This window comes from Bombus affinis, chromosome 1 (assembly GCF_024516045.1).
Source record: "Bombus affinis isolate iyBomAffi1 chromosome 1, iyBomAffi1.2, whole genome shotgun sequence".
Lineage (NCBI taxonomy): Eukaryota > Metazoa > Arthropoda > Insecta > Hymenoptera > Apidae > Bombus > Bombus affinis.
Genome location: NC_066344.1, coordinates 13,502,285 through 13,514,310, shown reverse-complemented (window position 1 = coordinate 13,514,310; position 12,026 = coordinate 13,502,285). Strand labels below are relative to the sequence as shown.

The 12,026-nt window shown below is 35.2% G+C and overlaps 2 long non-coding RNA genes across 3 annotated transcripts; one reads left to right on the top strand and one right to left on the bottom strand.

The window, feature by feature from the left end:
• Positions 1-291: 291 nt before the first annotated feature.
• On the bottom strand, positions 292-2,776 carry LOC126921019 (uncharacterized). Its single transcript, XR_007712203.1, has 4 exons — positions 2,295-2,776; positions 2,030-2,169; positions 1,145-1,943; positions 292-966 (listed from the first exon to the last, which is right to left on the bottom strand). It is a non-coding gene; the product is annotated as an uncharacterized LOC126921019 (long non-coding RNA).
• Positions 2,777-8,225: 5,449 nt separating this feature from the next.
• On the top strand, positions 8,226-11,722 carry LOC126921031 (uncharacterized). 2 transcript variants are annotated; one of them, XR_007712222.1, is made up of 4 exons: positions 8,226-10,042; positions 10,515-10,698; positions 10,773-11,008; positions 11,487-11,722. It is a non-coding gene; the product is annotated as an uncharacterized LOC126921031 (long non-coding RNA). The 2 variants fall into 2 exon arrangements; XR_007712221.1 differs by having other exon boundaries at positions 10,773-11,722.
• Positions 11,723-12,026: the final 304 nt, after the last annotated feature.

Genomic DNA, 12,026 nt, shown 5'->3' with positions numbered 1-12,026 from the left:
CTTCCATTTCATTTACTTTCTAAAATTAAATTTATTGTGTTAGATGTAAATTACATGCAAGACTTACAAGAAATAGAATTTATGAGAAGTAAGAATTCATAGCGAAAAATATCAAGATAAAAGATATTTTGTTCACGAATTATGTACAGAGGTTCATCTCGGGTCTATGTGTCTTTCTCATTCAATAAGAGCACATGACAGTTTCATTCCTTAATAACTCAGTGACTGTAGTTTTGTATCGTTTGTATTGTAGTTTTGTATTGTTTGTTTCGACTTGTTTGTATCGTTTTGTATCGTTGACTCTCAATTTTGTATCGTTTAACATTTACGAACACTTGAACTAGAGAACAATTCTATAGTATGTGATTTATGTCTTGTACCATATAACTACAGTTGCATGAGGTCGTATGTCAGGTAAACACATAGACCATTCCTCGCGGCATCTGTAATTAAATTCCGTGACAAATCGTCGCCCTATGGTACCGACAAATCACAGTAATCCGTATCCGCTTGTCTTCGAGGCATTTATCATTTTTCACGGGAGCCGTCGCGTTCTCGGCCACAGAACGAGTTCCTCGCTGCGACGTCCACGTCCATCCATATGTGCGAAAAGCACTAGGGAGTAGGGGATCTTCGTAGCACGAAGTGGAGAGAGAGGAAAAAAATAGAAGAGCGAAAAGGAACGTATCGAGACGTAAATCAGGCAGCAATTAAAATTAGCGAGGGGTTTCACGCTAAACGGGCGGTTACATTTATCCATCCACGGCTCTTTGATGAGTTTTCCCGAGAACGCGTCAGTTACTTCGAACCTCTGTCGGTTTTTCGGCATTCGCAGCTCAAGGTTTACGCGTATCCGTTGTCGCTTCTCTTTGATGTTCTTCTCTTCCTTCTCTACCTTCTTTCCGACCTCTCTCTCCTTCCGTCTTCTTCACGGATCTTCTAGACTTCCTCTGTTCCTTCCTCTTCCTTGAAGGACACCATAATTTATATAATGTAAATTATTACGTCTTTTTATTCATTTTATTTGTGCTATTGAATTTTATAAGCAATTTTCTTATTAACAACCGTCCAGTCATTTGGGATTTTCGCAGATCTTGTTACGTTTATAAATATTGACGGTTGTTCAGGTCACTTTTGTACTCACCCAAATATGCTAGCATGAATCTTTTCCGTATGAATAGTATGAATCTGTCTTGGAAATTGGGGCTCGTTGTCGGAATCAATGAGGCCTATTAATCTATCTACTTCTATTCATTTTGCATCTATACTTATTTTAATCTCCAGTTTTGGCTCTTGGTTCCTTTAAGGAAATACTTCATATAATTGGGTTTGTAACCTATTTCCTATTTGTATTTATTATATATATGTAAATAAACTATACGTGAATTACCTCATTCATTTTATTTATCTTTAACAAAAAAACCCGTTAGAAAATAACATAAGTAAAAATTTGAAATTCCTAAATTAGGCTGGCAGTTGTGGATAAGAAAGGATTATTCGTCAAGTCGACTGGTGGCGTTATTCCACTAAATCCGTCTAATCCAAAGATTGATGTAGGTCATGCTAAATGACAACTTTCAAATTGTCCTTTTCTCTCATTCAGCGACTGGTGACATTGTTTCACGTCAAATCCATAATCCAGACGTTAATCTACACCCATTTACAAGTTAATCTAACCGCACTGTCAATGGAAACATTGACCGTTCTTTCAGATCCGACTCGTCGCTTTCTATGCACGTACATCTCCGAACGTAGATAGGAAAAGGGCACGAGGCCAAAGAAAAGGACATCGAAAAGGACCGTGGTTCGTTCTTTTCTCTCGTGCTTTTTGGTGTTTTAAGTCGTTCCAGATGGCTGAAGTAGAGGTTTTCTTTTCAACCACCTACCTACAGGGTGTAAACTCCCTTTTGAGCAGAAACAAATGTTCTTCGCGGCATGTTTTACTGAAAGCAAATTTAGATGTCCAATTTAGTTCTCTCTCTTGTTCGATAACAAAAAGTACGATATAATTCACGGACGATGTTCGTACTCGCTAACAAACATATAGGTGTAGTTGCAGTGCGTTCCAAAATATTGAATGTTGGAGAGGTTAGAAACATAACCATATCAGGTGACAAAGGTAAGTCGCATAATATATTCCAAGTATTATTGGAATTACTAATTCTATATCTACAAATAAGAATTTAATGTGACTGGCTGAATTATAAAGAAATTAAACAATTTAAAAATAAGAATAACAACTGGTGAAAACTGAATTATAAATTCGATTATTGTCGAAATTATTTTGTACTTACATATGTGTCGTTTACGTCATTAAGGGAAAATATAAGATAAAAGAAAAGTGCTTTCATTTTGGAGCAGAAAGTGGTGCAAGTTGATTCCTTAAGTGGCAACGTTTAGCTCAAGAGTGAGAACACTCGAAGGATTCGTAAGTGGCAGAAACGAAATCGAATATTTAGACTTGGCGTGACATGTGTACTCATACGTTTTCTATTTTATTGCCAGCTATGTTAATTGTGATGGCTTCCACGACGTTTCGATTATTTTTTCACCACGACCTTCTTGGCAACCTTACCTACAGAATTACCTTATTCTTCACATCTCAACTGAAACTCTTGAGACGCTTTCCTCGAAATTGTCCTTAAGCCGTGAAGTGACTACTTTCATTCTCAATGGCTCCGCTTTTCATTATTTTACAAGTCTCTCTGAAAGATCGTAATATATTGATAACGATCTCTCTGTATCAAGAATTACAGATGAAAAATGATAGAAGTCACATTTGTTAGAAAGTAAAGTATATAGTTATCTTTTTTCTTTTTGATTGGTAAATTATTGTTAAATCATTAAATATCAGTATTAAACCATTAAGGAACAAGAAATGAAGTAATATGTAAAAAATAGGTAATATGTATAAAATAACAAATTCGAATAACTGAAAATCTGAAAATTTGAAGATTTGAAAGCAAAATGTTGCGTTAACGTAATGTTGGTTTTTAATGGGTTAAAATCTTTTCATTCCCAAAAAAAAAGATTGCGTAACGAGTTATAGTATCATTATCAAAATATTGCAAAACGTTGACGCAAAAAAAGAGTTCTTAATTGCACCTGATAATCGGTAGAAAAAGGAGAACGAGTAGAATTAAGCAAAGGGTTATTTCAGCGAACTTGCAACTCAGCAACTGAAAAAATATTTTCGTCGACTCACTGTATTTCTATTCATATGTAAATTGCATCGCGCATTATAGTTGGTCGGGTATTGAAAACTGGCCCATCGATCATTGAGACGAAAGATTTTGACGGACATAAATTTGATATCGAGAACAAATGACTATAATTCGTTCAGTCCGTAAAAATATAAAGAGAAAAAGAAGCGATGAGCAAGACCTGTTTCGATCTAACTAACCTACCTGTTGTGCCAAGGTCACGCGGAAGGTTCAATATTGATTCAGAAAATATACGAAATCAGTCGGTGAACAGGTTGAAACAGGGGGTTCGAACGATGTTTTTATTTAGTCTGGGATAAAGTATTTAAGAACTCAACTTTGCGTATTATGCCAAGTATCACATAATTTTATGAATTTTTACGACATGTAATCTTTTAATTTTTCAATACCCAGAATAAGAATGAGTTAAGTCTTTGTGAGAAATTGAATGTTTTCTCGACAGGTTCCTGAAATCCATTACTCTTTATTCTTTAAATTGTATAAGATTCAAATAGTATAATTGTTATTATGATATTTGCATATTTTCACCTTCATGATTTATATTGAAATATCATATTATTACATATTGATTAGATTAATTTATTATCAATATAGGTATTCGGTGACATCTAAAGGTGGAAACTTATCTTATAATGTCGATAAAGTAGATTTCCCTAGACAGCATGATGAAGTAAAGAAAAATGAAAGTTACTTTACCTACGTCCAAGTGCTATCATTATTTGTTTCTACTTTATCGACTGTAACTCACTTTTAAAATGTGTGAACTACTATATCGATAACAGATTATATGAAATTAACCACTTTAAATCTAGATTATCTAAAAAGAAGCTTCTTCTTGTCATTCAGTTAATAGTAATTTATTTCGTCTTTATACTGCTGTGAAGCATTTTATATGGTTCTGATTGAAACATTTACACATATGAACTCAGGAAAGAAACAACTCTTACTACTAATATTACAATTTAACAGAATTGTAAAAAAGAAGCTAAAAATTATTTTTATTTTTATTTCCTTGAAGAATCGTACGAGAATAACGCAAAAACTAAGATGCTGGAAAGAAAGATACTTTTTTGGTATCATCTTCCCGCTGGACAGTCCAAACAGATGGTTCACGTCCGAAAGCTCGTAACGATACTCTGTCTTGTAAACATAAGGTGGCGGAGAAAGTATTGTCAGTTTCTTAGTTACTTTACAACCAGCGTCTTTAAGAAGATTTGTCTTAAATATTTTCATCGATAGGAAGGGCGAATGGTGGAAGAAAGAGTTGAGATTTATAACTTCCGGTTCATCGAAGAAGATTCTTAGAAGATGGCGTTCGGCTCGCAAAGATTGCGGTTGCTGAAAACCATCGATTTAAGATCGATTCAAAGCATTACTATGAAGAGAACATCACTCGATTTAAATGCTTAAACTCATAGAGTTTTCTAACCTATATAACATTTACGCCCCTTTAGATCATCTTTAAATAAGTAAGTATATACATGTCTATAATATTACATATATTGATATTAATTACTACTTAATTATTATTTATGTAGTCTATCATATTTTTATTAACTATCGATATCGAAATCTGTATTGGTTAATAATTATCAATAAATAAATAATTTTTCAGTGCTTAAAGATATTTCGTCCGAAGTGATGTTTAAAAATTGGAGGGTTGAGAAACATAGTGACCGAAGCCAATTTACCACTAGCTTTCATAAAATATTGTTCTGCATTTATTATCGTAAAAAATTGATTATACCTTTATAAATCATGAAAATGTGTCGTAACACAGAATAAAGTTGTAATATAATTTATTATAAAATTAAAAGCATAATACATTTAAAAGCTAAACCATATCTGATATTGTCTATGATTTTTAGACGACCAAGTATAAAATAAGCAGTTGTAAGAGAAGAGGAATTAAAATAAAAAATAGGGGATATTAGAATATATATATATGATTTGCCAAACAGAAAAATTGCAAAGGATCCTTTATACGCCTGCATAATTCTACCAGGTATCCCAAGATCGCAAGTTAAAATATATTATTATGTCCAAACTCTCAATATGTTATCGTACACCAATATGATTTTCAGTTGGCTAATTGATAAATTGAAAAATCGCGCGTAGTTACCATCGACTCGTAACGCAGGCCGCAGTATGTTCACGGTGCTCAGTTTCTATTCCGGTAGACCGAGTCTTTTAACAAACGGTCGTTAATTTTTAACGATGCCGTTAAACGTCGGTCCGGCAAGATGGCTGCAGCTGTAACGCTCTTCGTTCTAACTCGAACGAGCACGAAGAGAGGGGTATATCAGGGCGAGCGTAATTTATGTTCCGTAGATTTCGCGATTACCTGTTATTCGTTTTCTATTATCGCGTCAAGATGTTATTTCCAGGTTATGAGGGAATATTAATCATAGCCTTGTGAATGATATGAAATAAAGCGTCCGGCTACAGATTCGAATGGTAATTGCCTAAACATTGTGGTAGTGCGAACAGTAAATCGTTCGAATTATATCATGAGAAAATTTCTGTAAAGAATGTACGTATACCATGACGTATATCATCGTAATCAAGCGTTGCACAGCATTCTTTCAAAGCATTAAATGATATACTTATGTACCTACTTCATTTTATAGAGAATATAAAGTTTAACGGATGAGCAGAACATGATCAAATATTAAACAAAACTTTGAAAGGAAAAGATATTATAAAACGTTCCTTATTTTGTTAAAATCTTCAAACAAGGTTAGTAAGACGTTTAGTATTGCTATCTCTGTTTATATCTTCCCAAACTCATTATGATTTACAACCCCAATGCTTGGTTGGTTGTATGTAATACCGCTACTGGTACTTAGAAAATTAAATCGTGTACACAAGTATCCATTTCTTTCTGCCTTTCTTCTTTTTCGCGGGAAAAGAAAAAACAGGAGGGGAAAAAAGAGTCCGAAGACCCAAGACGACGGAATCTCGGAGAGGTCGTGTCAGAACAACCCCCTACGGTAGTCGAGATCTAAACAGTAAAACAGTGGATTAAGTGGGGTACACACGTTGCATAAACAACCAGTCTCCACGGGGGTGCGGCCCGGTTAGTGAAAAATTTCTACGCAGCAGGAAGGCGTTCATTCGTAGACAAACGCTATTACTACTCACCTCCAACGAACTTTGATATAAAAATAATCAACAAAAATATTACTGCAATTCCTTCGGAAACTAAAAAGGATTAGACGTGTTCATGAAAAAATCAAATGAATTGCTAATATAAGAAAAATTACACATTTATAGAGGAACAATCTGAAGGAAAAGGAATATGAAAATTTTCAGAAAATTGCCGTTTAATCGTACGAACACCGTGAAATCCGAGCTTTCGTGGAGTATCCGCAGGAAACCAAGGGGAGCTTCCGATAGAAACTTACGCGTACAGGAGAGGGACTTGCGCGCTTTCCAAAATAGCAGCATCAGCGGATAAACATGTCTTATTTTGAGAGCTGGTCTTCTCTCTTCGTTCCTCTTCGGCCTGTTCCACCGACGAGCCTGATCTTACGCAAAAGAAACACTATCCAGACACTGTACGCCAAGGATGGACTGCAGAAATCTAAGGGAGTTATACGGCGCCCGAAGAAACCAGGACGAACCAACGGTTCAACGGAAATTTACGAGCTTCTGGATAGATCGATCCGTGGATGATTTGCACGCGACCTCCAACTCAGACGTAGTACCTTTTCATCCAATGTCTCTGTGCCTCTTCAATGCAAATCGATCTTCTGAAGTGGTGAAAACAGTCCATCTACTGTCTACGAAACGTTTCAAGAATTCTCGTGGGAAAAAGCGTGTCGCCATCGAGTACCTACGACCTGGGTGGTGACACTCACGTTGCCGGCTAGCATGTAGATGACAATATATAGAAGAAATTTGAAGTATCTTAAACGTCGTAACGTCGTATCGTCTGGAAGGATTTTGTCAAAGAGATAAGAACAAAGAGAAGCATTTTTATTCATAAATATCGAAACCAGAATAATTTCGTATTAAATGGTATAAATAATTCACGATAGATTAATCAAATTTAGGATATTCGATTTTTTTATTTATTTTACATTCTCCGTAGTAGAGATTAGTAATAAAGTTAAATTAAATTAAACATTCCAAAACTAAATAATTTATCCCTAAATTGCTATAGTCCCCGATAGCCTAACGATACGTACTGGTTAAGAGTTAATGAAAATTTTATGTCATTTGATATTAAAAGATTTGTGAATTTTACTCATCAATTCAAAGTCATTTCACCGAAGCATCATACGTGAATTATTATTTCTGCCTAGTTCTTCTCAACTCGTACATCTATATCAAACCAATTTCGAATTGCTTATCAACCAACTCTCGATGACAATTACGCTTCCTATGATCTTCCAGTGAGTCGCGAGAAATTAGTCATTTTTAAGAGCGGCTCTCGGACTATACAAGTTTGGAAAACCCTATGCTAAATAATATTCCATTCTTTTCAGAATTCAGATCTAGTCGAAGAAAGTTATGATATAATATAAACTGTGACTATTGTAATTAAGGAAATTCTATTCGTTCTGGTTAACTAACAGGATTCGAAGATCGGTGTACCGAACGAACGCAAGGCGTCGGGTATGGCAACCACGTGCTGCTCCATTTTACCCCTTCCACTTACCGGGCGTCACGTCGCGGCCGGGACGAGGCACAACAAAAGAGAGAAGAGACAAAATTGTTTGCCTTGAATACAGTTTAAGACCCAATCAAAACAGGGACACGTTACCAAAAAAAAGATATCCGTTTCCTTAAAAGAAGCCGAGTTGTTTTCACTTCGAGGTGCAACTAATGTATTCAACCATACATCATACTTAATGTATACTTTTCAAGCAAAGTATCATCATTCCTCACACTTGATCAACAAACGAGTTTTCAAAAATTGGAAACAAGTGTAATATTTTTAATTTATGTCATATATGATTGAATTATGTAAACTATTTTCCATAAATTTTGTAATCTTCAATCTACAGTGTAAAAAGAACGATTGTTGGATTGAACAGGTACGCGAACAGATTTGGTGGTGAGCATAGGGTTGAAGATGCGACAGGAACGTAAGGCTCGTAACATGCACCCACGATCGGCGGTATAAAATTACGGTATTGTGTAAACAGAGAATATCGTCGGCGCGTCTGATGGCCGCTTGGGTGGCCGTCAGGGCCTCACGTGTTCTCCACAAGCAGTGAGACTCTAACTTCGGTCTCGTCGTGTAGCCGGATCGCGTAAATCCCTGAAGAATCGACGAAACGGAAGTACGCGAACGAATTAATCAACATCATTGACCAAAAACAACAATTCTTGTACTTGCTACCTATTGAAATCTCTCCGAGATTAGGAAGAAACAAGAATATCTCTTTTCAATTCGTCAAATTGAACTTGTCTCATAGGAATTCACGTTTGGAATCTTATTATGTAAAGTATCCAATCTTAAATATTTCTATCTTTACGTATTGTTCAACTTAATGAAAATTTTGATGATAATTTCTAATCTACACATATGGAATCTATGTTCCCATAATCTAAATGGAAGTTCTGCAATCGAAAGAAGTCGCACAATCCTATTCTGCTATATCCTACGATTATTAAGAGATCTATATGACCGGGACAAAATTTGCTAGATCTTGAAACTTGAAGCTTCTTCGCTTAGAAAGCGAATCTCCGGAGGAATCAAAATGGCTGCAACGCCGGATGTAAACAGACGAGAAAGTTCGTAACGTGCACGTGAGACAGACAGCCTGTAATGTCTGGTTCCGGTCTGCGGTTTTCCTACGGGAACACGTGCGACCGAAACTGGTTTTCTTCGGGTGGTCTTGGTCGTCGGCGCCTTGTACCCCGTTTTATCTTAAAAAAACTGATCCGGAACTGTCGCAATTTGCCCGAAGAGTGGCGTTGTTTATTGAGAAAGAAAGAAATGGTCGTTTCGAGGCCTTCGAAGGACGCTATGTAGACTTAAGACGCTTATTTTCTTACGGTGAACGATAATTATTAAATCCTTCTATAGACAATAATCTTCTTTCTTGTAATATAGCTACATATAGAGATACCGATAGACTCTAGTCTCTACGCTTTAACGTGCTCTTTCCTTTTTTCTTAGATATCTCGAAGGACTGAATTAAGTTTTTGTTCAAGTGGCACTTGAAGCTGTCGCAGAAAACGACACGGGGAAATCTTGGAAGCGGTAAAATGGTAAACACTTCTAAATGCCACTATCTTCGGAGGGTGCTCTCAACGAGGAAGGGCGAGTACTTCACTTTCAACCCTTAAGCCACGGGGTCCACTGCTAAATGTTCTATAAATCTGAAAGAGTATACTAAAATACTCTGTTTTAATTTCTTTATAAGCGTAAAAATATTTTAAAAGCTACGTTATTCTAAATCAGGCTAACGTTTAAATCTGTCAGAACAGTTTCTAAATCAATTTAACTGAAAAAATGTAGATACCTTGTTTTACAATATTTTTTACAGTTAGAAGCTACATACGTTTTAGAAGTACGTTTCTGTTGATTCTTAATTTTTATTGGATTTATAGAAGAAGTAAGTAGCGAGAGACATTCGGAGCAGTGTGGCAAAGAGTTAACAGAACCACGAAACACACGTTGCACGATTTCAAGTAGGCAAAGACAAGATGGCCGTGACGCTTCTCTTTCGTCGGTTCGTTCGCTGTAAGGCAAACAAACTTCTTGAGAATTCGTGGTCTAGAGAGCTCAGGGCGTACGATATCACCGGATAGACGTTGGATGACATTAAATAATTGCCCTCTCGATGCTCCACTTTCAGGTTTCCATATGTTTCTTGGAATTTCATTATTATAAATAGAGAACAATTGCTAGGAAATATTCAGAGTCGTTTTTCGTAATTTAATCTGTTATTTCGTTTTCGATTTTCATTGAATTATAATTTCAATTGTGAATTGTTGTCATAACTTATATGATAAGGATAAAAATTCAAGAGAGAGATTTTTATCGACGTTTGCATTGTTATATATTTATTTTTGGATTCTAATTATTATATTCTATTATTGTCGCTATTATTGAATATTATTATTATTCTATACAGTGGTTTTGGAATCATTTAAGATTAATTTCGTATAAAATTTATTGCAATTTTGTTTGGCTAATTACAAGATTTTAAATAAAAAAAGCCTATATAGAAGAGCCTATATGGATCAAAAACATCGAGAGATTCTAATGAAACGAGGCACGTACTTAGAATCGTGATCGTTGATAAACGTCCATCTCGATTCTTTCAGGACCAGTTACCCGATACCTCGTCACGTGTATCGATATGTAAACACTTTGGTTCGATTGACTGCGATCAACGAGTTAATGCGCAGCGGGTCATTGGATCGATAACACTATGATAAGAACTTCCCTTGTAAATATTACAAAGCGACGTCTTACGTTATTGACTACGAAATTCATAATGAATTATATGTAGGTACTTATATATAGGTACGTATTTTATATATCATCTATATTATTAATAACACAAGGTTGTATAATTTTAGATTTCGTGCATATCTACACAATAATCTAACAATCTAATTTAATAAAAGAAAATAATACTTTTTCTCCTGTAATAGACGATAATAGTTTCAGCAGATGCGATAAGACACTTCGACTCTTTGGCGTAATGGTAAATAACGATAACAAGCTGACTTAATTAAGAGTCATTGAAAAAATAAAGTACTGATAATTTTTATTCCATTCTTATTCAAGAATCAATACCAACGAAATATCCACGGTTTGTAACATAAAATTAACACGTTGAAGGTCTCGAAGATCATTTGTGTCTTCCATTCGTACATGTTTTATGAATTGAACTTCTTTTGTTTCGAAGTGTAAAATTAATACTGACAAGTACGTATGTATATCCTTTTTTATGTAGCACATACAGTATTTAAAAAATTTGTAAAAAGACTTTCTACCTATTCACTTTGATCTTCAAAATGTGGAGCTTTTCGCGATTTCGGGAATTAATTATGCCTCTCGCCAGAAAATTTCACAGAATTTTCAGGTGAAAAGCACAATTAATTCTCGATATCGCGAACGTGTTAGGAACAATCTTGCTTTTTCATCGAAATGTGATTCGACTGAAATGAGAAGGTATAATAGAAGTCCGACATTTTGTATTCCACGAACGGAAGTGCGTGATGACGCTTAAGATCTGTCGGGAACTGACATCACGAGTAAAATTTCCAGATAATCAGCCCTAATTTCAGGATAATCGATGATGTACGAATTCCAAGAGGAACCTAAAACAGAAAATGGAGGGCGGTTCTATGATCGGGCGGAGCATAGCTCTAACTTCTCGTTGGTCAACAGGTGAACCAATCGTTTCTTCGAGCTTTTTCGTACCGTCTGCAAGCGTGTATCCTGAAATTGTAAAACTCGTTGCTTGCGAGTTAGTCGCTTCTGTAGATACCATTGAAATAAAAAAATTATAGTTTTCCACCCAAATATGAATATCGATAATTATGTATTGTTTCTATTAACTAAGATATATATGCAACATCTTTTCCACTTTTCCGAGTACCTACATTTTCTTAGGATTAACGAAAACAGTTATCAGAAAGTATAAGAGAACAAAATGAAATTATTCGGGAATTAATTATAATCTGTTTATAAAGATTGAGAGATTGATAAATCCAATCACATTTGCATTACGTGAAAATAATATATCACACTGAGAAGCAACTTCTCTTGAAATACTCTTTTTTTATGTCCATAATGTGTATAGCTAATTGAAGCAATTATATATA